The 22810-nt window shown below is 46.7% G+C and overlaps 5 non-coding genes across 5 annotated transcripts; all 5 read right to left on the reverse strand.

The window, feature by feature from the left end:
- Positions 1 to 6114: 6114 nt before the first annotated feature.
- On the reverse strand, positions 6115 to 6188 carry trnan-guu (transfer RNA asparagine (anticodon GUU)). The gene has a single exon. It is a non-coding gene; the product is annotated as a tRNA-Asn (tRNA).
- A 2135-nt stretch (positions 6189 to 8323) lies between these two features.
- Positions 8324 to 8397, reverse strand: trnan-guu (transfer RNA asparagine (anticodon GUU)). The gene has a single exon. It is a non-coding gene; the product is annotated as a tRNA-Asn (tRNA).
- A 2135-nt stretch (positions 8398 to 10532) lies between these two features.
- Positions 10533 to 10606, reverse strand: trnah-gug (transfer RNA histidin (anticodon GUG)). The gene has a single exon. It is a non-coding gene; the product is annotated as a tRNA-His (tRNA).
- Positions 10607 to 14946: 4340 nt separating this feature from the next.
- On the reverse strand, positions 14947 to 15020 carry trnan-guu (transfer RNA asparagine (anticodon GUU)). Its single transcript has one exon. It is a non-coding gene; the product is annotated as a tRNA-Asn (tRNA).
- A 2126-nt stretch (positions 15021 to 17146) lies between these two features.
- Positions 17147 to 17220, reverse strand: trnan-guu (transfer RNA asparagine (anticodon GUU)). Its single transcript has one exon. It is a non-coding gene; the product is annotated as a tRNA-Asn (tRNA).
- Positions 17221 to 22810: the final 5590 nt, after the last annotated feature.

Raw genomic sequence — 22810 nt, forward strand, 5'->3', positions numbered from 1 at the left:
CCTGCCAGTCATCAGCTTTTCCAGATCGACGCTGCAGGATGGTATCTGTTTATCTCTGCCATCTGGTGGGACAAATCAAAATTTCTCCCCAGCACTTTTTCCGTCAGTCGGAGAACCATTTCACAAGGGGACAATGTCAAAACGGTTGCGGCAATTCAACAATTGTACAAAGCACAAAACAGAGCTCATTTAACAATGTCACACTGTTCTGCTGCGGAAATCTTTCCCCTGACAGACAAACTCTCCAGGCCACAGTTCCACCCTATCCCAACACCTTGCCCCTTCGCCTTTCCCTCTGCCTCTGCACTCGCTTTATACCTGTTCAATCTCTAACCTTTATCCAGTTGTGAAGAAAGGCTACCCACCAGAAAGTCGAACACTGTTTGTCTTTCCAGATGTGCTGCCTGAGTTGCTGCGCATTTCCTGCATTTTCTCTTTTCATTTCAGATTTCCAGCATCCACCATTCGTTTGCTTTTGCACTCACAATGTTGACGGTTCGTCTCCAGGTAGCTACCGTTAGACCCGGTTTCCCAGGCAAAGAGGCTTTTATTGAGGATACTGCCACATGACAAAAGGCCAATCTGCCCCCATGCCCTTTTAACCGACAGACTAAGCTTGGAATCTCCCACACCTGAGGGGCAGGTTCTGACACACAGTAAACTGCGACCTGGTAGGTGACTCAATCTGGGCTGGGTGGAGCATGACTTGATTGACAAGCCTCGTGCTATATCAGAACTGGCCGGAGCCAGTGCTCCCGATTTCGCAACTGGAATGGATATGTGCAGTCAGGATGGTGAACGTCTCTGGTTTTAAGATCTATCGTGCTCGACAGGTATTTTAAATGAACAGCGGGACTGAGTGAGATTGTGTGTGCGTGTCTGAACCGTGTTGTGGGACTGTGTAAGTTTGTGGATGTCTCTGAACCGTGCTGTGGGACCGTGTGAGTTTGTGTGTGGCTTTGCAGCGTGTTCTGGGACGCTGTGAGTTTAATGTGTCTCTCAACGGTGTTCTAGGACTGTGTGAGTTTATCTGCGGGTTTCTGAACCGTTTTGTCGGACTGTGTGAGTTTGTGTGCGTGTTTCTGAACCGTGTTGTGGCATTGTGTGAGTTTATGTGTACTTTCTGCTTATTTATTGCTCTCTTACTTTGCTTTGACACATAGAAAAATGTATACACAACACAGATACACACAAAGACATTGAGAAGTAACACACGCACACACACACACACATTTATTCAGAATGAGCACACTGATACACCCATAATACTCAAGTGCACAATATTTATATATTTAGAACCTGATATATATTATCAAAATAAAAGGAGATTTACAACTGACACACTCACAATGCATCGCCCTCATCACATCAAGACTCACAGTTTCGATAGAACCATGACAGCCACAGGCACAGACACACACACACGCTTTATATTGCATTTTGGGCCAGTATGAAGTTTTAAGAAAAGTCTGTACAACAAAAATTGAAAGAGTTTTCACAAGTTGCCCGTCCTGTTGAGTATTTGCAGCGATATCCCAGTCTCACAGCAGTGATTCTGAGTCACGATGTGTGGAATTGGATTTGAAAACTGAAGAAAATTCAGCGCTTGGTGCTCAGCTGTCACGAGCAATTCTCCACCTGCTTTGATCAGCTGTTAGCAGTGGACTGGAACAATGTCAGCCAGGGACTTTTAGTGTACGTCAATAAAAGTGAACTTATTTGATGCAGGTAAAATATCATTAAAATGGTCCACCGCATTCAATTTGTTTTCCCTAATACCAGCGGTGGAACAGTCCCAAATTGTGCAGCCATTGAATGAATTTGCATTGCTTTTTTCGAAGCCCGACCGACCTCAATATATTTAGCATGGGTCCGACGTCTGTGCATGGTTTTTGCTCATTTCATTGAAAATTGCTCATCATGAATGCATGGAAACAGTCAGGTCATGGATCAGAGCAGCGTTGTTTAATAATCAGGAAAAGAAGACACCAATGCAAACACAGAGAGCAGAACAAGCACGTCCAGGGGCGCTAAGTGAAACGCTCAATAAGGGCCGACGTCCCTGGGTGGGCTTGAACCAGCAACTTTTCGGTTAACAGCCAAACGCGCTAGCGAATTGCGCCACAGAGACAACCACAGCAAAATCACGCAAGACACTGCAAACCAGTGTTTCAATGAATTCGAGTCTCAGGTCGTGTGAGCTGGAGAATCCTGCCAGTCATCAGCTTTTCCATATCGACGCTGCGGGATGGTATCTGTTTATCTCTGCCATCTGGTGGTACAAATCAAAATTTCTCCCCAGCACTTTTTCCGTCAGTCGGAGAACCATTTCACAAGGGGACAATGTCAAAATGGTTGCGGCAATTCAACAATTGTACGAAGCACAAAACAGAGCTCATTTAACAATGGCACACTGTTCTGCTGCGGAAATCTTTCCCCTGACAGACAAACTCTCCAGGCCACAGTTCCACCCTCTCCCAGACCTTGCCCCGTCGCCTTTCCCTCTGCCTCTGCACTCGCTTTATCCCTGTTCAATCTCTAACCTTTATCCAGTTGTGAGGAAAGGCTACCCACCAGAAAGTCTAACACTGTTTGTCTTTCCAGATGTGTTGCCTGAGTTGCTGCGCATTTCCTGCATTTTCTCTTTTCATTTCAGATTTCCAGCATCCACCATTCGTTTGCTTTTGCACTCACAATGTTGACGGTTCGTCTCCATTTAGCTACCGTTAGACCCGGTTTCCCAGGCAAAGAGGCTTTTATTGAGGATACTGCCACATGGCAAAAGGCCAATCTGCCCCCATGCCCTTTTAACCGACAGACTAAGCTTGGAATCTCCCACACCTGAGGGGCAGGTTCTGACACACAGTAAACTGCGACCTGGCAGGTGACTCAATCTGGGCTGGGTGGAGCATGACTTGATTGACAAGCCTCGTGCTGTATCAGAACTGGCCGGAGCCAGTGCTCCCGATTTCACGACTGGAATGGATATGTGCAGTGAGGATGGTGAACGTCTCTGGTTTTAAGATCTATCGTGCTCGACAGGTATTTTAAATGAACGGCGGGACTGAGTGAGATTGTGTGTGCGTGTCTGAACCGTGTTGTGGGACTGTGTAAGTTTGTACATGTCTCTGAACCGTGCTGTGGGACCGTGTGAGTTTGTGTGTGGCTTTGCAGCGTGTTGTGGGACGCTGTGAGTTTAATGTGTCTCTGAACGGTGTTCTAGGACTGTGTGAGTTTGTCTGAGGGTTTCTGAACCGTTTTGTCGGACTGTGTGAGTTTGTGTGCGTGTTTCTGAACCGTGTTGTGGCATTGTGTGAGTTTATGTGCACTTTCTGCTTATTTATTGCTCTCTTACTTTGCTTTGACACATAGAAAAATGTATACACAACACAGATACACACAAATACATTGAGAAGTAACACACGCACACACACACACACATTTATTCAGAATGAGCACACTGATACACCCATAATACTCAAGTGCACAATATTTATATATTTAGAACCTGATATATATTATCAAAATAAAAGGAGATTTACAACTGACACACTCACAATGCATCGCCCTCATAACATCAAGACTCACAGTTTCGATAGAACCATGACAGCCACAGCCACAGACACACACACACGCTTTATATTGCCATATGGTCCAGTTTGAAGTTTTAAGAAAAGTCTGTACAACAAAAATTGAAAGAGTTTTCACAAGTTGCCCGTCCTGTTGAGTATTTGCAGCGATTTCCCACTCTCACAGCAGTGATTCTGAGTCACGATGTGTGGAATTGGATTTGAAAACTGAAGAAAATTCAGCGCTTGGTGCTCAGCTGTCACGAGCAATACCACACCTGCATTGATCAGCTGTTAGCAGTGGACTGGAAAAATTAGAATTAGAATTAGAATATTACAGCGCAGTACAGGCCCTTCGGCCCTCGATGTTGCGCCGATCATCTGACCTACACTATTCCATTTTCATCCATATGTCTATCCAATGACCACTTAAATGCCCTTAAAGTTGGCGAGTCTACTACTGTTGCAGGCAGGGCGTTCCACGCCCCTACTACTCTCTGCGTAAAGAAACTACCTCTGACATCTGTCCTATATCTTTCACCCCTCAACTTAAAGCTATGTCCCCTCGTGTTTGCCATCCTCATCCGAGGAAAAAGACTCTCACTATCCATCCTATCTAACCCTCTGATTATCTTGTATGTCTCTATTAAGTCACCTCTCCTCCTCCTTCTCTCTAACGAAAACAACCCCAAGTCCCTCAGCCTTTCCTCGTAAGACCTTCCTTCCATACCAGGCAACATCCTAGTAAATCTCCTCTGCACCCTTTCCAAAGCTTCGACATCCTTCCTATAATGCGGTGACCAGAACTGCACGCAATACTCCAGGTGCGGCCTCACCAGAGTTTTGTACAGCTGCATCATGACCCCGTGGCTCTGAAACTCGATCCCCCTACTAATAAAGGCTAACACACCATATGCCTTCTTAACAGCCCTATTAACCTGGGTAGCAACTTTCAGGGATTTATGTACCTGGATACCAAGATCTCTCTGCTCATCTACACTACCAAGAATCTTCCCATTAGCCCAGTACTCTGCATTGCTGTTACTCCTTCCAAAGTGAATCACCTCACACTTCTCCGCATTAAACTCCATTTGCCATCTCTCAGCCCAGCTCTGCAGCCTATCTATGTCCCTCTGTACCCTACAACACCCTTCGACACTATCCACAACTCCACCGACCTTCGTGTCATCCGCAAATTTACTAACCCACCCTTCTACACCCTCATCCAGGTCGTTTATAAAAATGACAAACAGCAGTGGCCCCAAAACAGAACCTTGCGGTACACCACTAGTAACTAAACTCCAGGATGAACATTTGCCATCAACCACCACCCTCTGTCTTCTTTCAGCTAGCCAATTTCTGATCCAAAGCTCTAAATCACCTTCAACCCCATACTTCCGTATTTTCTGCAATAGCCTACCGTGGGGAACCTTATCAAACGCCTTACTGAAATCCATATACACCACATCCACGGCTTTACCCTCATCCACCTGTTTGGTCACCTTCTCGAAAAACTCAATAAGGTTTGTGAGGCACGACCTACCTTTCACAAAACCGTGCTGACTATCGCAAATGAACTTATTCTTTTCAAGATGATTATAAATCCTGTCTCTTATAACCTTTTCCAACATTTTACCCACAACCGAAGTAAGGCTCACAGGTCTATAATTACCAGGGCTGTCTCTACTCCCCTTCTTGAACAAGGGGACAACATTTGCTATCCTCCAGTCCTCCGGCACTACTCCTGTCGACAATGACGACTTAAAGATCAACAACAACGGCTCTGCAATCTCCTCCCTGGCTTCCCAGAGAATCCTAGGATAAATCCCATCTGGCCCAGGGGACTTATCTATTTTCACTCTTTCCAAAATTGCTAACACCTCCTCCTTGTGAACCTCAATCCCATCTAGCCTAGTAGTCTGTATCTCAGTATTCTCCTCGACAACATTTTCTTTCTCTACTGTAAATACTGACGAAAAATATTCATTTAACGCTTCCCCTATCTCCTCTGATTCCGCACACAACTTTCCACTACTATCCTTGATTGGCCCTGTTCTAACTCTTATCATTCGTTTATTCCTGATATACCTATAGAAAGCCTTTGGGTTTTCTTTGATCCTATCCGCCAATGACTTCTCGTGTCCTCTCCTTGCTCTTCTTAATGTCATCCAGGGACTTTTAGTATACATCAATAAAAGTGAACTTATTTGATGCAGGTAAAATATCATTAAAATGGTCCACCGCGTTCAACTTGTTTTCCCTAATCCCAGCGGTGGAACAGTCCCAGATTGTGCAGCCATTGAATGAATTTGCATTGTTTTTTTCGAAGCCCGACCGACCTTAATATATTTAGCATGGGTTCGACGTCTGTGCATGGTTTTTGCTCATTTCATTGAAAATTGCTTATCATGAATGCATGGAAACAGTCAGGTAATGGATCAGAGCAGCGTTGTTAAATAATCAGGAAAAGAAGACACCAATGCAAACACAGAGAGTAGAACAAGCACGTCCAGGGGCGCTAAGTGAAACGCTCAATAAGGGCCGACGTCCCTGGGTGGGCTTGCACCACCAACGTTTCGGTTAACAGCCGAACGCGCGAGCCAATTGCGCCACAGAGACGACCACCGCAAAATTGTGCAAGACACTGCAAACCAGTGTTTCAATGAAATCGAGTCTCAGGTCGTGTGAGCTGGAGAATCCTGCCTGTCATCAGCTTTTCCAGATCGACGCTGCGGGATGGTATCTGTTTATCTCTGCCATCTGGTGGTACAAATCAAAATTTCTCCCCAGCACTTTTTCCGTCAGTCGGAGAACCATTTCACAAGGGGACAATGTCAAAACGGTTGCGGCAATTCAACAATTGTACGAAGCACAAAACAGAGCTCATTTAACAATGTCACACTGTTCTGCTGCGGAAATCTTTCCCCTGACAGACAAACTCTCCAGGCCACAGTTCCACCCTATCCCACACCTTGCCCCTTCGCCTTTCCCTCTGCCTCTGCACTCGCTTTATACCTGTTCAATCTCTAACCTTTATCCAGTTGTGAAGAAAGGCTACCCACCAGAAAGTCTAACACTGTTTGTCTTTCCAGATGTGCTGCCTGAGTTGCTGCGCATTTCCTGCATTTTCTCTTTTCATTTCAGATGTCCAGCATCCACCATTCGTTTGCTTTTGCACTCACAATGTTGACGGTTCGTCTCCAGGTAGCTACCGTTAGACCCGGTTTCCCAGGCAAAGAGGCTTTTATTGAGGATACTGCCACATGGCAAAAGGCCAATCTGCCCCCATGCCCTTTTAACCGACAGACTAAGCTTGGAATCTCCCACACCTGAGGGGCAGGTTCTGACACACAGTAAACTGCGACCTGGTAGGTGACTCAATCTTGGCTGGGTGGAGCATGACTTGATTGACAAGCCTCGTGCTATATCAGAACTGGCCGGAGCCAGTGCTCCCCCTTTCGCTACTGGAATGGATATGTGCAGTCAGGATGGTGAACGTCTCTGGTTTTAAGATCTATCGTGCTCGACAGGTAATTTAAATGTACGGCGGGACTGAGTGAGATTGTGTGTGCGTGTCTGAACCGTTTTGTGGGACTGTGTAAGTTTGTGTATGTCTCTGAACCGTGCTGTGGGACCGTGTGAGTTTGTGTGTGGCTTTGCAGCGTGTTGTGGGACGCTGTGAGTTTAATGTGTCTCTGAACGGTGTTCGAGGACTGTGTGAGTTTGTCTGCGGGTTTCTGAACCGTTTTGTCGGACTGTGTGAGTTTGTGTGCGTGTTTCTGAACCGTGTTGTGGCATTGTGTGAGTTTATGTGTACTTTCTGCTTATTTATTGCTCTCTTACTTTGCTTTGACACATCGAAAAATGTATACACAACACAGATACACACAAATACATTGAGAAGTCACACACGCGCACACACACACACATTTATTCAGAATGAGCACACTGATACACCCATAATACTCAAGTGCACAATATTTATATATTTAGAACCTGATATATATTATCAAAATAAAAGGAGATTTACAACTGACACACTCACAATGCATCGCCCTCATAACATCAAGACTCACAGTTTCGATAGAACCATGACAGCCACAGCCACAGACACACACACACGCTTTATATTGCCATATGGTCCAGTTTGAAGTTTTAAGAAAAGTCTGTACAACAAAAATGGAAAGAGTTTTCACAAGTTGCCCCTCCTGTTGAGTATTTGCAGCGATTTCCCACTCTCACAGCAGTGATTCTGATTCACGATGTGTGGAATTGGATTTGAAAACTGATGAAAATTCAGCACTTGGTGCTCAGCTGTCACGAGCAATTCCACACCTGCTTTGATCAGCTGTTAGCAGTGGAGTGGAACAATGTCAGCCAGGGACTTTTAGTGTACATCAATAAAAGTGAACTTATTTGATGCAGGTAAAATATCATTAAAATGGTCCACCGCATTCAACTTGTTTTCCCTAATCCCAGCGGTGGAACAGTCCCAGATTGTGCAGCCATTGAATGAATTTGCATTGCTTTTTTCGAAGCCCGACCGACCTTAATATATTTAGCATGGGTTCGACGTCTGTGCATGGTTTTTGCTCATTTCATTGATAATTGCTTATCATGAATGCATGGAAACAGTCAGGTAATGGATCAGAGCAGCGTTGTTAAATAATCAGGAAAAGAAGACACCAATGCAAACACAGAGAGGAGAACAAGCACGTCCAGGGGCGCGAAGTAAAATGCTCAATAATAGCCGACGTCCCTGGGTGGGTTTGAACCACCAACCTTTCGGTTAACAGCCGAACGCGCGAGCCAATTGCGCCATAGAGACGACCACAGCAAAATCACCCAAGACACTGCAAACCAGTGTTTCAATGAATTCGAGTCTCAGGTCGTGTGAGCTGGAGAATCCTGCCAGTCATCAGCTTTTCCAGATCGACACTGCGGGATGGTATCTGTTTATCTCTGCCATCTGGTGGTACAAATCAAAATTTCTCCCCAGCACTTTTTCCGTCAGTCGGAGAACCATTTCACAAGGGGACAATGTCAAAACGGTTGCGGCAATTCAACAGTTGTACGAAGCACAAAACAGAGCTCATTTAACAATGTCACACTGTTCTGCTGCGGAAATCTTTCCCCTGACAGACAAACTCTCCAGGCCACAGTTCCACCCTGTCCCACACCTTGCCCCTTCGCCTTTCCCTCTGCCTCTGCACTCGCTTTATAACTGTTCAATCTCTAACCTTTATCCAGTTGTGAAGAAAGGCTACGCACCAGAAAGTCTGACACTATTTGTCTTTCCAGATGTGCTGCCTGAGTTGCTGCACATTTCCTGCATTTTCTCTTTTCATTTCAGATTTCCAGCATCCACCATTCGTTTGCTTTTGCACTCACAATGTTGACGGTTCGTCTCCAGGTAGCTACCGTTAGACCCGGTTTCCCAGGCAAAGAGGATTTTATTGAGGATACTGCCACATGGCAAAAGGCCAATCTGCCCCCATGCCCTTTTAACCGACAGACTAAGCTTGGAATCTCCCACACCTGAGGGGCAGGTTCTGACACACAGTAAACTGCGACCTGGTAGATGACTCAATCTGGGCTGGTTGGAGCATGACTTGATTGACAAGCCTCGTGCTATATCAGAACTGGCCGGAGCCAGTGCTCCCCCTTTCGCTACTGGAATGGATATGTGCAGTCAGGATGGTGAACGTCTCTGGTTTTAAGATCTATCGTGCTCGACAGGTATTTTAAATGAACGGCGGGACTGAGTGAGATTGTGTGTGCGTGTCTGAACCGTGTTGTGGGGCTGTGTAAATTTGTGTATGTCTCTGAACCGTGCTGTGGGACCGTGTGAGTTTGTGTGTGGCTTTGCAGCGTGTTGTGGGACGCTGTGAGTTTAATGTGTCTCTCAACGGTGTTCTCGGACTGTGTGAGTTTGTCTGCGGGTTTCTGAACCGTTTTGTCGGACTGTGTGAGTTTGTGTGCGTGTTTCTGAACCGTGTTGTGGCATTGTGTGAGTTTATGTGTACTTTCTGCTTATTTATTGCTCTCTTACTTTGCTTTGACACATAGAAAAATGTATACACAACACAGAGACACACAAATACATTGAGAAGTAACACACGCACACACACACACACATTTATTCAGAATGAGCACACTGATACACCCATAATACTCAAGTGCACAATATTTATATATTTAGAACCTGATATATATTATCAAAATAAAAGGAGATTTACAACTGACACACTCACAATGCATCGCCCTCAGAACATCAAGACTCACAGTTTCGATAGAACCATGACAGCCACAGCCACAGACACACACACACGCTTTATATTGCCATATGGTCCAGTTTGAAGTTTTAAGAAAAGTCTGTACAACAAAAATTGAAATAGTTTTCACAAGTTGCCCGTCCTGTTGAGTATTTGCAGCGATTTCCCACTCTCACAGCAGTGATTCTGAGTCACGATGTGTGGAATTGGATTTGAAAACTGAAGAAAATTCAGCGCTTGGTGCTCAGCTGTCACGAGTAATTCCACACCTGCTTTGATCAGCTGTTAGCAGTGGACTGCAACAATGTCAGCCAGGGACTTTTAGTGTACATCAATAAAAGTGAACTTATTTGATGCAGGTAAAATATCATTAAAATGGTCCACCGCATTCAACTTGTTTTCCCTAATCCCAGCGGTGGAACAGTCCCAGATTGTGCAGCCATTGAATGAATTTGCATTGCTTTTTTCGAAGCCCGACCGACTTTAATATATTTGGCATGGGTTCGACGTCTGTGCATGGTTTTTGCTCATTTCATTGAAAATTGCTTATAATGAATGCATGGAAACAGTCAGGTAATGGATCAGAGCAGCGTTGTTAAATAATCAGGAAAAGAAGACACCAATGCAAACACAGAGAGTAGAACAAGCACGTCTAGGGGCGCGAAGTGAAACGCTCAAACAGGGCCGACGTCCCTGGGTGGGCTTGAACCACCAACCTTCCGGTTCACAGCTGAACGCGCTAGCCAATTGCGCCACAGAGCCGACCACCGCAAAATCACCCAAGACACTGCAAACCAGTGTTTCAATGAATTCGAGTCTCAGGTCGTGTGAGCTGGAGAATCCTGCCAGTCATCAGCTTTTCCAGATCGACGCTGCGGGATGGTATCTGTTTATCTCTGCCATCTGGTGGTACAAATCAAAATTTCTCCCCAGCACTTTTTCCGTCAGTCGGAGAACCATTTCACAAGGGGACAATGTCAAAACGGTTGCGGCAATTCAACAATTGTACGAAGCACAAAACAGAGCTCATTTAACAATGTCACACTGTTCTGCTGCGGAAATCTTTCCCCTGACAGACAAACTCTCCAGGCCACAGTTCCACCCTATCCCACACCTTGCCCCTTCGCCTTTTCCTCTGCCTCTGCACTCGCTTTATAACTGTTCAATCTCTAACCTTTATCCAGTTGTGAAGAAAGGCTACGCACCTGAAAGTCTGACACTATTTGTCTTTCCAGATGTGCTGCCTGAGTTGCTGCGCATTTCCTGCATTTTCTCTTTTCATTTCAGGTTTCCAGCATCCACCATTCGTTTGCTTTTGCACTCACAATGTTGACGGTTCGTCTCCAGGTAGCTACCGTTAGACCCGGTTTCCCAGGCAAAGAGGCTTTTATTGAGGATACTGCCACATGGCAAAAGGCCAATCTGCCCCCATGCCCTTTTAACCGACAGACTAAGCTTGGAATCTCCCACACCTGAGGGGCAGGTTCTGACACACAGTAAACTGCGACCTGGTAGGTGACTCAATCTGGGCTGGGTGGAGCATGACTTGATTGACAAGCCTCGTGCTATATCAGAACTGGCCGGAGCCAGTGCTCCTCCTTTCGCTACTGGAATGGATATGTGCAGTCAGGATGGTGAACGTCTCTGGTTTTAAGATCTATCGTGCTCGACAGGTATTTTAAATGAACGGCGGGACTGAGTGAGATTGTGTGTGCGTGTCTGAACCGTGTTGTGGGACTGTGTAAGTTTGTGTATGTCTCTGAACCGTGCTGTGGGACCGTGTGAGTTTGTGTGTGGCTTTGCAGCGTGTTGTGGGACGCAGTGAGTTTAATGTGTCTCTGAACGGTGTTCTAGGACTGTGTGAGTTTGTCTGCGGGTTTCTGAACCGTTTTGTCGGACTGTGTGAGTTTGTGTGCTTGTTTCTGAACCGTGTTGTGGCATTGTGTGAGTTTATGTGTACTTTCTGCTTATTTATTGCTCTCTTACTTTGCTTTGACACATAGAAAAATGTATACACAACACAGATACACACAAATACATTGAGAAGTAACACACGCACACACACACACACATTTATTCAGAATGAGCACACTGATACACCCATAATACTCAAGTGCACAATATTTATATATTTAGAACCTGATATATATTATCAAAATAAAAGGAGATTTACAACTGACACACTCACAATGCATCACCCTCATAACATCAAGACTCACAGTTTCGATAGAACCATGACAGTCACAGCCACAGACACACACACACGCTTTATATTGCCATATGGTCCAGTTTGAAGTTTTAAGAAAAGTCTGTACAACAAAAATTGAAAGAGTTTTCACAAGTTGCCCGTCCATTTGAGTATTTGCAGCGATTTCCCACTCTCACAGCAGTGATTCTGAGTCACGATGTGTGGAATTGGATTTGAAAACTGAAGAAAATTCAGCGCTTGGTGCTCAGCTGTCACGAGCAATTCCACACCTGCTTTGATCAGCTGTTAGCAGTGGACTGTAACAATGTCAGCCAGGGACTTTTAGTATACATCAATAAAAGTGAACTTATTTGATGCAGGTAAAATATCATTAAAATGGTCCACCGCATTCAACTTGTTTTCCCTAATCCCAGCGGTGGAACAGTCCCAGATTGTGCAGCCATTGAATGAATTTGCATTGCTTTTTTCGAAGCCCGACCGACCTTAATATATTTAGCATGGGTTCGACGTCTGTGCATGGTTTTTGATCATTTCATTGAAAATTGCTTATCATGAATGCATGGAAACAGTCAGGTAATGGATCAGAGCAGCGTTGTTAAATAATCAGGAAAAGAAGACAACAATGCAAACACAGAGATTAGAACAAGCACGTCCAGGGGCGCATAATGAAACGCTTAATAAGGGGCGAATTCCCTGGGTGGGCTTAAACCACCAACCTTACGATTAACAGCCAAACGCGCTAGCCAATTGCGCCACAGAGACGACCACAGCAAAATCACGCAAGACACTGCAAACCAGTGTTTCAATAAATTCGAGTCTCAGGTCGTGTGAGCTGGAGAATCCTGCCAGTCATCAGCTTTTCCAGATCGACGCTGCGGAATGGTATCTGTTTATCTCTGCCATCTGGTGGTACAAATCAAAATTTCTCCCCAGCACTTTTTCCGTCAGTCGGAGAACCATTTCACAAGGGGACAATGTCAAAACGGTTGCGGCAATTCAACAATTGTACGAAGCACAAAACAGAGCTCATTTAACAATGTCACACTGTTCTGCTGCGGAAATCTTTCCCCTGACAGACAAACTCTCCAGGCCACAGTTCCACCCTCTCCCAGACACTGCCCCTTCGCCTTGCCCTCTGCCTCTGCACTCGCTTTATGCCTGTTCAATCTCTAACCTTTATCCAGTTGTGAAGAAAGGCTACCCACCAGAAAGTCTAACACTGTTTGTCTTTCCAGATGTGCTGCCGGAGTTGCTGCGCATTTCCTGCATTTTCTCTTTCCATTTCAGATTTCCAGCATCCACCATTCGTTTGCTTTTGCACTCACAATGTTGACGGTTCGTCTCCAGGTAGCTACCGTTAGACCCGGTTTCCCAGGCAAAGAGGCTTTTATTGAGGATACTGCCACATGGCAAAAGGCCAATCTGCCCCCATGCCCTTTTAACCGATAGACTAAGCTTGCAATCTCCCACACCTGAGGGGCAGGTTCTGACACACAGTAAACTGCGACCTGGTAGGTGACTCAATCTGGGCTGGGTGGAGCATGACTTGATTGACAAGCCTCGTGCTATATCAGAACTGGCCGGAGCCAGTGCTCCCCCTTTCGCAACTGGAATGGATATGTGCAGTCAGGATGGTGAACGTCTCTGGTTTTAAGATCTATCGTGCTCGACAGGTATTTTAAATGAACGGCGGGACTGAGTGAGATTGTGTGTGCGTGTCTGAACCGTGTTGTGGGACTGTGTAAGTTTGTGTATGTCTCTGAACCGTGCTGTGGGACCGTGTGAGTTTGTGTGTGGCTTTGCAGCGTGTTGTGGGACGCTGTGAGTTTAATGTGTCTCGGAACGGTGTTCTAGGACTGTGTGAGTTTGTCTGCGGGTTTCTGAACCGTTTTGTCGGACTGTGTGAGTTTGTGTGCGTGTTTCTGAACCGTGTTGTGGCACTGTGTGAGTTTATGTGTACTTTCTGCTTATTTATTGCTCTCTTACTTTGCTTTGACACATAGAAAAATGTATACACAACACAGATACACACAAATACATTGAGAAGTAACACACGCACACACACACATTTATTCAGAATGAGCACACTGATACACCCATAATACTCAAGTGCACAATATTTATATATTTAGAACCTGATATATATTATCAAAATAAAAGGAGATTTACAACTGACACACTCACAATGCATCGCCCTCATAACATCAAGACTCTCAGTTTCGATAGAACCATGACAGCCACAGCCACAGACACACACACACGCTTTATATTGCCATATGGTCCAGTTTGAAGTTTTAAGAAAAGTCTGTACAACAAACATTGAAAGAGTTTTCACAAGTTGCCCGTCCTGTTGAGTATTTGCAGCGATTTCCCACTCTCACAGCAGTGATTCTGAGTCACGATGTGTGGAATTGGATTTGAAAACTGAAGAAAATTCAGCGCTTGGTGCTCAGCTGTCACGAGCAATTCCACACCTGCTTTGATCAGCTGTTAGCTGTGGACTGGAACAATGTCAGCCAGGGACTTTTGGTGTACATCAATAAAAGTGAACTTATTTGATGCAGGTAAAATATCATTAAAATGGACCACCGCATTCAACTTGTTTTCCCTAATCCCAGCGGTGGAACAGTCCCAGATTGTGCAGCCATTGAATGAATTTGCATTGCTTTTTTCGAAGCCCGACCGACCTTAATATATCTAGCATGGGTTCGACGTCTGTGCATGGTTTTTGCTCATTTCATTGAAAATTGCTTATCATGAATGCATGGAAACAGTCAGGTAATGGATCAGAGCAGCGTTGTTAAATAATCAGGAAAAGAAGACACCAATGCAAACACAGAGAGAAGAACAAGCACGTCCAGGGGCGCTAAGTGAAACGCTCAATAAGGGCCGTCGTCCCTGGGTGGGCTTGAACCACCAACCTTTTGGTTAACAGCCGAACGCGCTAGCCAATTGCACCACAGAGACGACCGCAGCAAATTCGCGCAAGACACTGCAAACCAGTGTTTCAATGAATTCGAGTCTCAGGTCGTGTGAGCTGGAGAATCCTGCCAGTCATCAGCTTTTCCAGATCGACGCTGCGGGATGGTATCTGTTTATCTCTGCCATCTGGTGGTACAAATCAAAATTTCTCCCCAGCACTTTTTCCGTCAGTCGGAGAACCATTTCACAAGGGGACAATGTCAAAACGGTTGCGGCAATTCAACAATTGTACGAAGCACAAAACAGAGCTCATTTAACAATGTCACACTGTTCTGCTGCGGAAATCTTTCCCCTGACAGACAAACTCTCCAGGCCACAGTTCCACCCTATCCCACACCCTGCCCCTTCGCCTTGCCCTCTGCCTCTGCACTCGCTTTATGCCTGTTCAATCTCTAACATTTATCCAGTTGTGAAGAAAGGCTACCCACCAGAAAGTCTAACACTGTTTGTCTTTCCAGATGTGCTGCCTGAGTTGCTGCGCATTTCCTGCATTTTCTCTTTTCATTTCAGATTTCCAGCATCCACCATTCGTTTGCTTTTGCACTCACAATGTTGACGGTTCGTCTCCAGGTAGCTACCGTTAGACCCGGTTTCCCAGGCAAAGAGGCTTTTATTGAGGATACTGCCACATGGCAAAAGGCCAATCTGCCCCCATGCCCTTTTAACCGACAGACTAAGCTTGGAATCTCCCACACCTGAGGGGCAGGTTCTGACACACAGTAAACTGCGACCTGGTAGATGACTCAATCTGGGCTGGTTGGAGCATGACTTGATTGACAAGCCTCGTGCTATATCAGAACTGGCCGGAGCCAGTGCTCCCCCTTTCGCTACTGGAATGGATATGTGCAGTCAGGATGGTGAACGTCTCTGGTTTTAAGATCTATCGTGCTCGACAGGTATTTTAAATGAACGGCGGGACTGAGTGAGATTGTGTGTGCGTGTCTGAACCGTGTTGTGGGACTGTGTAAGTTTGTGTATGTCTCTGAACCGTGCTGTGGGACCGTGTGAGTTTGTGTGTGGCTTTGCAGCGTGTTGTGGGACGCTGTGAGTTTAATGTGTCTCTGAACGGTGTTCTCGGACTGTGTGAGTTTGTCTGCGGGTTTCTGAACCGTTTTGTCGGACTGTGTGAGTTTGTGTGCATGTTTCTGAACCGTGTTGTGGCATTGTGTGAGTTTATGTGTACTTTCTGCTTATTTATTGCTCTCTTACTTTGCTTTGACACATAGAAAAATGTATACACAACACAGATACACACAAATACATTGAGAAGTAACACACGCACACACACACACATTTATTCAGAATGAGCACACTGATACACCCATAATACTCAAGTGCACAATATTTATATATTTAGAACCTGATATATATTATCAAAATAAAAGGAGATTTACAACTGACACACTCACAATGCATCGCCCTCATAACATCAAGACTCTCAGTTTCGATAGAACCATCACAGCCACAGCCACAGACAGACACACACGCTTTATATTGCCATATGGTCCAGTTTGAAGTTTTAAGAAAAGTCTGTACAACAAACATTGAAAGAGTTTTCACAAGTTGCCCGTCCTGTTGAGTATTTGCAGCGATTTCCCACTCTCACAGCAGTGATTCTGAGTCACGATGTGTGGAATTGGATTTGAAAACTGAAGAAAATTCAGCGCTTGGTGCTCAGCTGTCACGAGCAATTCCACACCAGCTTTGATCAGCTGTTAGCAGTGGACTGGAACAATGTCAGCCAGGGACTTTTAGTGTACATCAATAAAAGTGAACTTATTTGATGCAGGTAAAATATCATTAAAATGGACCACCGCATTCAACTTGTTTTCCCTAATCCCAGCGGTGGAACAGTCCCAGATTGTGCAGCCATTGAATGAATTTGCATTGCTTTTTTCGATGCCCGACCGACCTTAATATATGGGTTCGACGTCTGTGCATGGTTTTTGCTCATTTCATTGAAAATTGCTTATCATGAATGCATGGAAACAGTCAGGTGATGGATCAGAGCAGCGTTGTTAAATAATCAGGAAAAGAAGACACCAATGCAAACACAGAGAGTCGAACAAGCACGTCCAGGGGCGCTAAGTGAAACGTTCAAACAGGGCCGACGTCCCTGGGTGAGCTTGAACCACCAACCTTTCAATTAACAGCCGAACGCGTTAGCCAATTGCGCCACAGAGACGCCCACAGCAAAATCACGCAAGACACTGCAAACCAGTGTTTCAATGAATTCGAGTCTCAGGTCGTGTGAGCTGGAGAATCCTGCCAGTCATCAGCTTTTCCAGATCGACGCTGCGGGATGGTATCTGTTTATCTCTGCCATCTGGTGGTACAAATCAAAATTTCTCCCCAGCACTTTTTCCGTCAGTCGGAGAACCATTTCACAAGGGGACAATGTCAAAACGGTTGCGGCAATTCAACAATTGTACGAAGCACAAAACAGAGCTCATTTAACAATGCCACACTGTTCTGCTGCGGAAATCTTTCCCCTGACAGACAAACTCTCCAGGCCACAGTTCCACCCTATCCCAGACCTTGCCCCTCCGCCTTTCCCTCTGCCTCTGCACTCGCTTTATACCTGTTCAATCTCTAACCTTTATCCAGTTGTGAAGAAAGGCTACCCACCAGAAAGTCTAACACTGTTTGTCTTTCCAGATGTGCTGCCTGAGTTGCTGCGCATTTCCTGCATTTTCTCTTTTCATTTCAGATTTCCAGCATCCACCATTCGTTTGCTTTTGCACTCACAATGTTGACGGTTCGTCTCCAGGTAGCTACCGTTAGACCCGGTTTCCCAGGCAAAGAGGCTTTTTTTGAGGATACTGCCACATGGCAAAAGGCCAATCTGCCCCCATGCCCTTTTAACCGACAGACTAAGCTTGGAATCTCCCACACCTGAGGGGCAGGTTCTGACACACAGTAAACTGCGACCTGGTAGGTGACTCAATCTGGGCTGGGTGGAGCATGACTTGATTGACAAGCCTCGTGCTATATCAGAACTGGCCGGAGCCAGTGCTCCCCCTTTCGCTACTGGAATGGATATGTGCAGTCAGGATGGTGAACGTCTCTGGTTTTAAGATCTATCGTGCTCGACAGGTATTTTAAATGAACGTCGGGACTGAGTGAGATTGTGTGTGCGTGTCTGAACCGTGTTGTGGGACTGTGTAAGTTTGTGTATGTCTCTGAACCGTGCTGTGGGACCGTGTGAGTTTGTGTGTGGCTTTGCAGCGTGTTGTGGGACGCTGTGAGTTTAATGTGTCTCTGAACGGTGTTCTAGGACTGTGTGAGTTTGTCTGCGGGTTTCTGAACCGTTTTGTCGGACTGTGTGAGTTTGTGTGCGTGTTTCTGAACCGTGTTGTGGCATTGTGTGAGTTTATGTGTACTTTCTGCTTATTTATTGCTCTCTTACTTTGCTTTGACACATAGAAAAATGTATACACAACACAGATACACACAAATACATTGAGAAGTAACACACGCACACACAAACACACATTTATTCAGAATGAGCACACTGATACACCCATAATACTCAAGTGCACAATATTTATATATTTAGAACCTGATATATATTATCAAAATAAAAGGAGATTTACAACTGACACACTCACAATGCATCGCCCTCATAACATCAAGACTCTCAGTTTCGATGGAACCATCACAGCATCTGTTGTTCACGGCATTTCTCCTGTATCTGACGAAGGGAGAACAGCATGTCAATAGTCGATCTCTCTGCACGAAAGCCACACTGTGCCTCAGGGTAGACGCGCTCGGCCAGCTTCTGCAGCCTGTTCAGAGCGACTCGAGCAAAGACTTTCCCCACTATGCTGAGCAGGGAGATTCCACGGTAGTTGTTACAGTCACCGCGGTCACCTTTGTTTTTATAGAGGGTGATGATGTTGGCATCGCGCATGTCCTGGGGTACTGCTCCCTCGTCCCAGCACAGGCATAGCAGTTCATGTAGTGCTGAGAGTATAGCAGGCTTGGCACTCTTGATTATTTCAGGGGTAATGCTGTCCTTCCCAGGGGCTTTTCCGCTGGCTAGGGAATCAATGGCATCACTGAGTTCCGATTTGGTTGGCTGTATGTCCAGCTCATCCATGACTGGTAGAGGCTGGGCTGCATTGAGGGCAGTCTCAGTGACAGCATTCTCCCTGGAGTACAGTTCTAGGTAGTGCTCAACCCAGCGGTCCATCTGTTTGCGTTGGTCAGTGATTATGTCCCCCGATTTAGATTTGAGGGGGGTGATCTTCTTGATGGTTGGCCCAAGAGCTCTCTTCATGCCATCATACATTCCTCTGATGTTTCCGGTGTCTGAGGCCAGCTGAATATGACTGCATAGGTGTTGCCAGTAGTCGTTTGCGCAACGCCTAGCTGTTCTTTGTGCAGTACTTCTGGCTGCTTTAAGTGCTGCGGATGTTAAATCGCTGGGGGCTTTCTTGTAGTTCAAAAGTGCAATGTGCTTAGCGGCTATGACAGGTTCCAGCTCTTCATTATGAGATTGAAACCAGTCTGCATTTCTCTTCGCACTTTTGCCGTAGGTGGTCAAAGCTGACTCATAGATGGCGTCTCTGATGTGGGCCCACTTGGTCTCAGCATCCCCTGTGGGAGTGTTTTGAAGGGCTGTTACAAGTGAATTTAGAAATTTTTGTAACAGCTGTGGGTGAGAAATTCTGCTCGTGTTGATGCGCGGGTGGCCCTTCTGCTTGGAATGATGCAACTTCTTTGGTCTGAGTCTAACCTTGCTGCACACCAGGGAGTGGTCGGTGTCGCAGTCCGCACTGTGGAAGCTGCGTGTGATTTGAACACTGTTTAAGGCGGCTCGCCTTGTGACAATGAGGTCTAGCTGGTGCCAACGACGTGATCTTGGGTGCCTCCATGAAACCTGGTGACAGGGTTTAGTGTGAAAGAACGAGTTGGTGATGCAGAGGTTATGATAGGTACACAACTCAAGCAGTCTCTGCCCGTTCTCATTCATCCTTCCAACGCCATAGCGCCCAAGGCAGGAGGGCCATGAGTCATGGTCGGCCCCAACCCTGGCATTAAAGTCCCCCAGCAGGAATAGGTGTTCGGTGTTGGGGATGCTGCTAATGATGTTATGGAGTTGTTCATAGAACTGGTCTTTAGCTTCAGGTGCGGAACAGAGTGTTGGAGCATAGATGCTGAGTAGGTGTACTGGACCAGAGGTGGTGAGCAGTCGGATGGACAGTATGCGTTCCGAGCCATTTGAGGGAGGCTCTATCATGCTGAGCAAGGAGTTTCTGATGGCGAAGCCCACTCCATGCTGTCTTGGTTCTTCAGGATCCCTGCCCTGCCAGAAGAAGGTGTAGTCTTGCTCTGCTAGAGAGCCACTCGCGGGGAGGCGAGTCTCCTGAAGTGCTGCAATGTCCACATTGAGTCTACTGAGCTCGTTGTTAATGATGGCGGTCTTCCGAGAATCGTTGATTTGTGTAAGGTCTTCCGACAGGCCAGGACACATAGTTCTGACGTTCCAGCTTGCAAAGCGAAGGGCTGGTACCTTCTTTCCTTTTTTCATGTTGTTTGGTGCGGTGTATCAGTCCACCTTTCGGGCAATGACCCTGAGCTCCAAGCACCCATTGAAGCAGGCAGACTGTGGCGGGACAGAACCTTATTGACCGGGGGCTGCCCGGTTTGAGGCGGGCGGTAGCTGTCCAGTGAGGTGCAATGACCTCTCCCACCGACAAAGGCAACCCGTGGCGCCCAGTTTCTACGCCAATTTATCTGGACTTATAACCCGTAACTGCTGCCTTCCGTGTTGTTTCAGTCGCTGTGAGGCAACTATGGAGTGACCTCTCCATGGCGCATGCCTGGGCAAATTTATGGAGGTTGAGAGTTGCCCAGTCGTCAAAACCCCCCTCTCGGCCTTTCTGGTGGGGTCCAAAGGAGTGCAGGACACGACGTTTGGCACCAGTATGGCTGCAGGAACTGCCGGAAACATGCCAAAGGTGACACATGACCGCCTACGGGGTTCCGCTCCGGATTTTCTGTTAGGGTTTACTCCCTTAGCCTTGGTCTCTCCCGAGACGCCCACAAGGCAGTGGGGTTGTTGGGGCCCCTACACAGGTGTAGGATGGTGCCGGTGGGAGGAGGGGATGCAAGGGGGAGGGGTAGAGGGAGGGGGTGGGGGGGGTGCAGGGGAAGGGGGTGCGGGGTGAAGATGGTGCGAGGGGGGGGCGGGCTGGGACGGGGTTGTGAGGGGGTGAGCTGAGAGGGTGGAGCAGGGAAGGGGACGGGGGTGGGGGGGGTGGAAGGGGGGTAAAGGGGGGGGAGGGGGGGTGGAATCTGGTGCAGGTAATAAGCCATTTCCTCAGTGCCCACCATCGACGTCCGGAAAGCTCATCCACGTCCTTCGGGAGGTGAAGCATCATTTGGCAGACTTAGAGGTGATTACATTTGCTAAGGGTTTTTTTTTGCAGTGGTTTAAATAAAGGCATGCAGCATTGCCGACTGTGCGCTGCAGATGCTCTCCGAGCCATCTCCCGCGGGCGCTTTGAAGTTGCGGCCGGGGGGGCCGTTCGTGGATGTTTTGGGTGTTCGGGGCACCTTTTCACAGGACTTCTCTCAGGTCCCGCAGCTCCTTCTTCACCTCAATGGACTTACCGCATGCCGTGGCTGCAGACACTCTGGACTGTGAAGACAGCAGGATCGGAGATTAAAGTATCGGCAGCTGTTCTCGTCAGTTTCATCCGGATCAATTTCATTGAGAAAACAAAAAAAAATGTTGTTCTCCCTTCGTCAGATACAGGAGAAATGCCGTGAACAACAGATGCCCCTCTACATTGCTTTCATTGATCTCACCAAAGCCTTTGACCTCGTCAGCAGACGTGGTCTCTTCAGACTACTAGAAAAGATCGGATGTCCACCAAAGCTACTAAGTATCATCACCTCATTCCATGACAATATGAAAGGCACAATTCAACATGGTGGCTCCTCATCAGAGCCCTTTCCTATCCTGAGTGGTGTGAAACAGGGCTGTGTTCTCGCACCCACACTTTTTGGGATTTTCTTCTCCCTGCTGCTTTCACATGCGTTCAAATCCTCTGAAGAAGGAATTTTCCTCCACACAAGATCAGGGGGCAGGTTGTTCAACCTTGCCCGTCTAAGAGCGAAGTCCAAAGTACGGAAAGTCCTCATCAGAGAACTCCTCTTTGCTGACGATGCTGCTTTAACATCTCACACTGAAGAATGCCTGCAGAGTCTCATCGACAGGTTTGCGTCTGCCTGCAATGAATTTGGCCTAACCATCAGCCTCAAGAAAACGAACATCATGGGGCAGGATGTCAGAAATGCTCCATCCATCAATATTGGCGACCACGCTCTGGAAGTGGTTCAAGAGTTCACCTACCTAGGCTCAACTATCACCAGTAACCTGTCTCTAGATGCAGAAATCAACAAGCGCATGGGTAAGGCTTCCACTGCTATGTTCAGACTGGCCAAGAGAGTGTGGGAAAATGGCGCACTGACACGGAACACAAAAGTCCGAGTGTATCAGGCCTGTGTCCTCAGCACCTTGCTCTACGGCAGCGAGGCCTGGACAACGTATGCCAGCCAAGAGCGACGTCTCAATTCATTCCATCTTCGCTGCCTTCGGAGAATACTTGGCATCAGGTGGCAGGACTATATCTCCAACACAGAAGTCCTTGAAGCGGCCAACATCCCCAGCTTATACACACTACTGAGTCAGCGGCGCTTGAGATGGCTTGGCCATGTGAGCCGCATGGAAGATGGCAGGATCCCCAAAGACACATTGTACA

The sequence above is a fragment of the Heterodontus francisci genome, chromosome 22 (assembly GCF_036365525.1).
Source record: "Heterodontus francisci isolate sHetFra1 chromosome 22, sHetFra1.hap1, whole genome shotgun sequence".
Classification (NCBI taxonomy): domain Eukaryota; kingdom Metazoa; phylum Chordata; class Chondrichthyes; order Heterodontiformes; family Heterodontidae; genus Heterodontus; species Heterodontus francisci.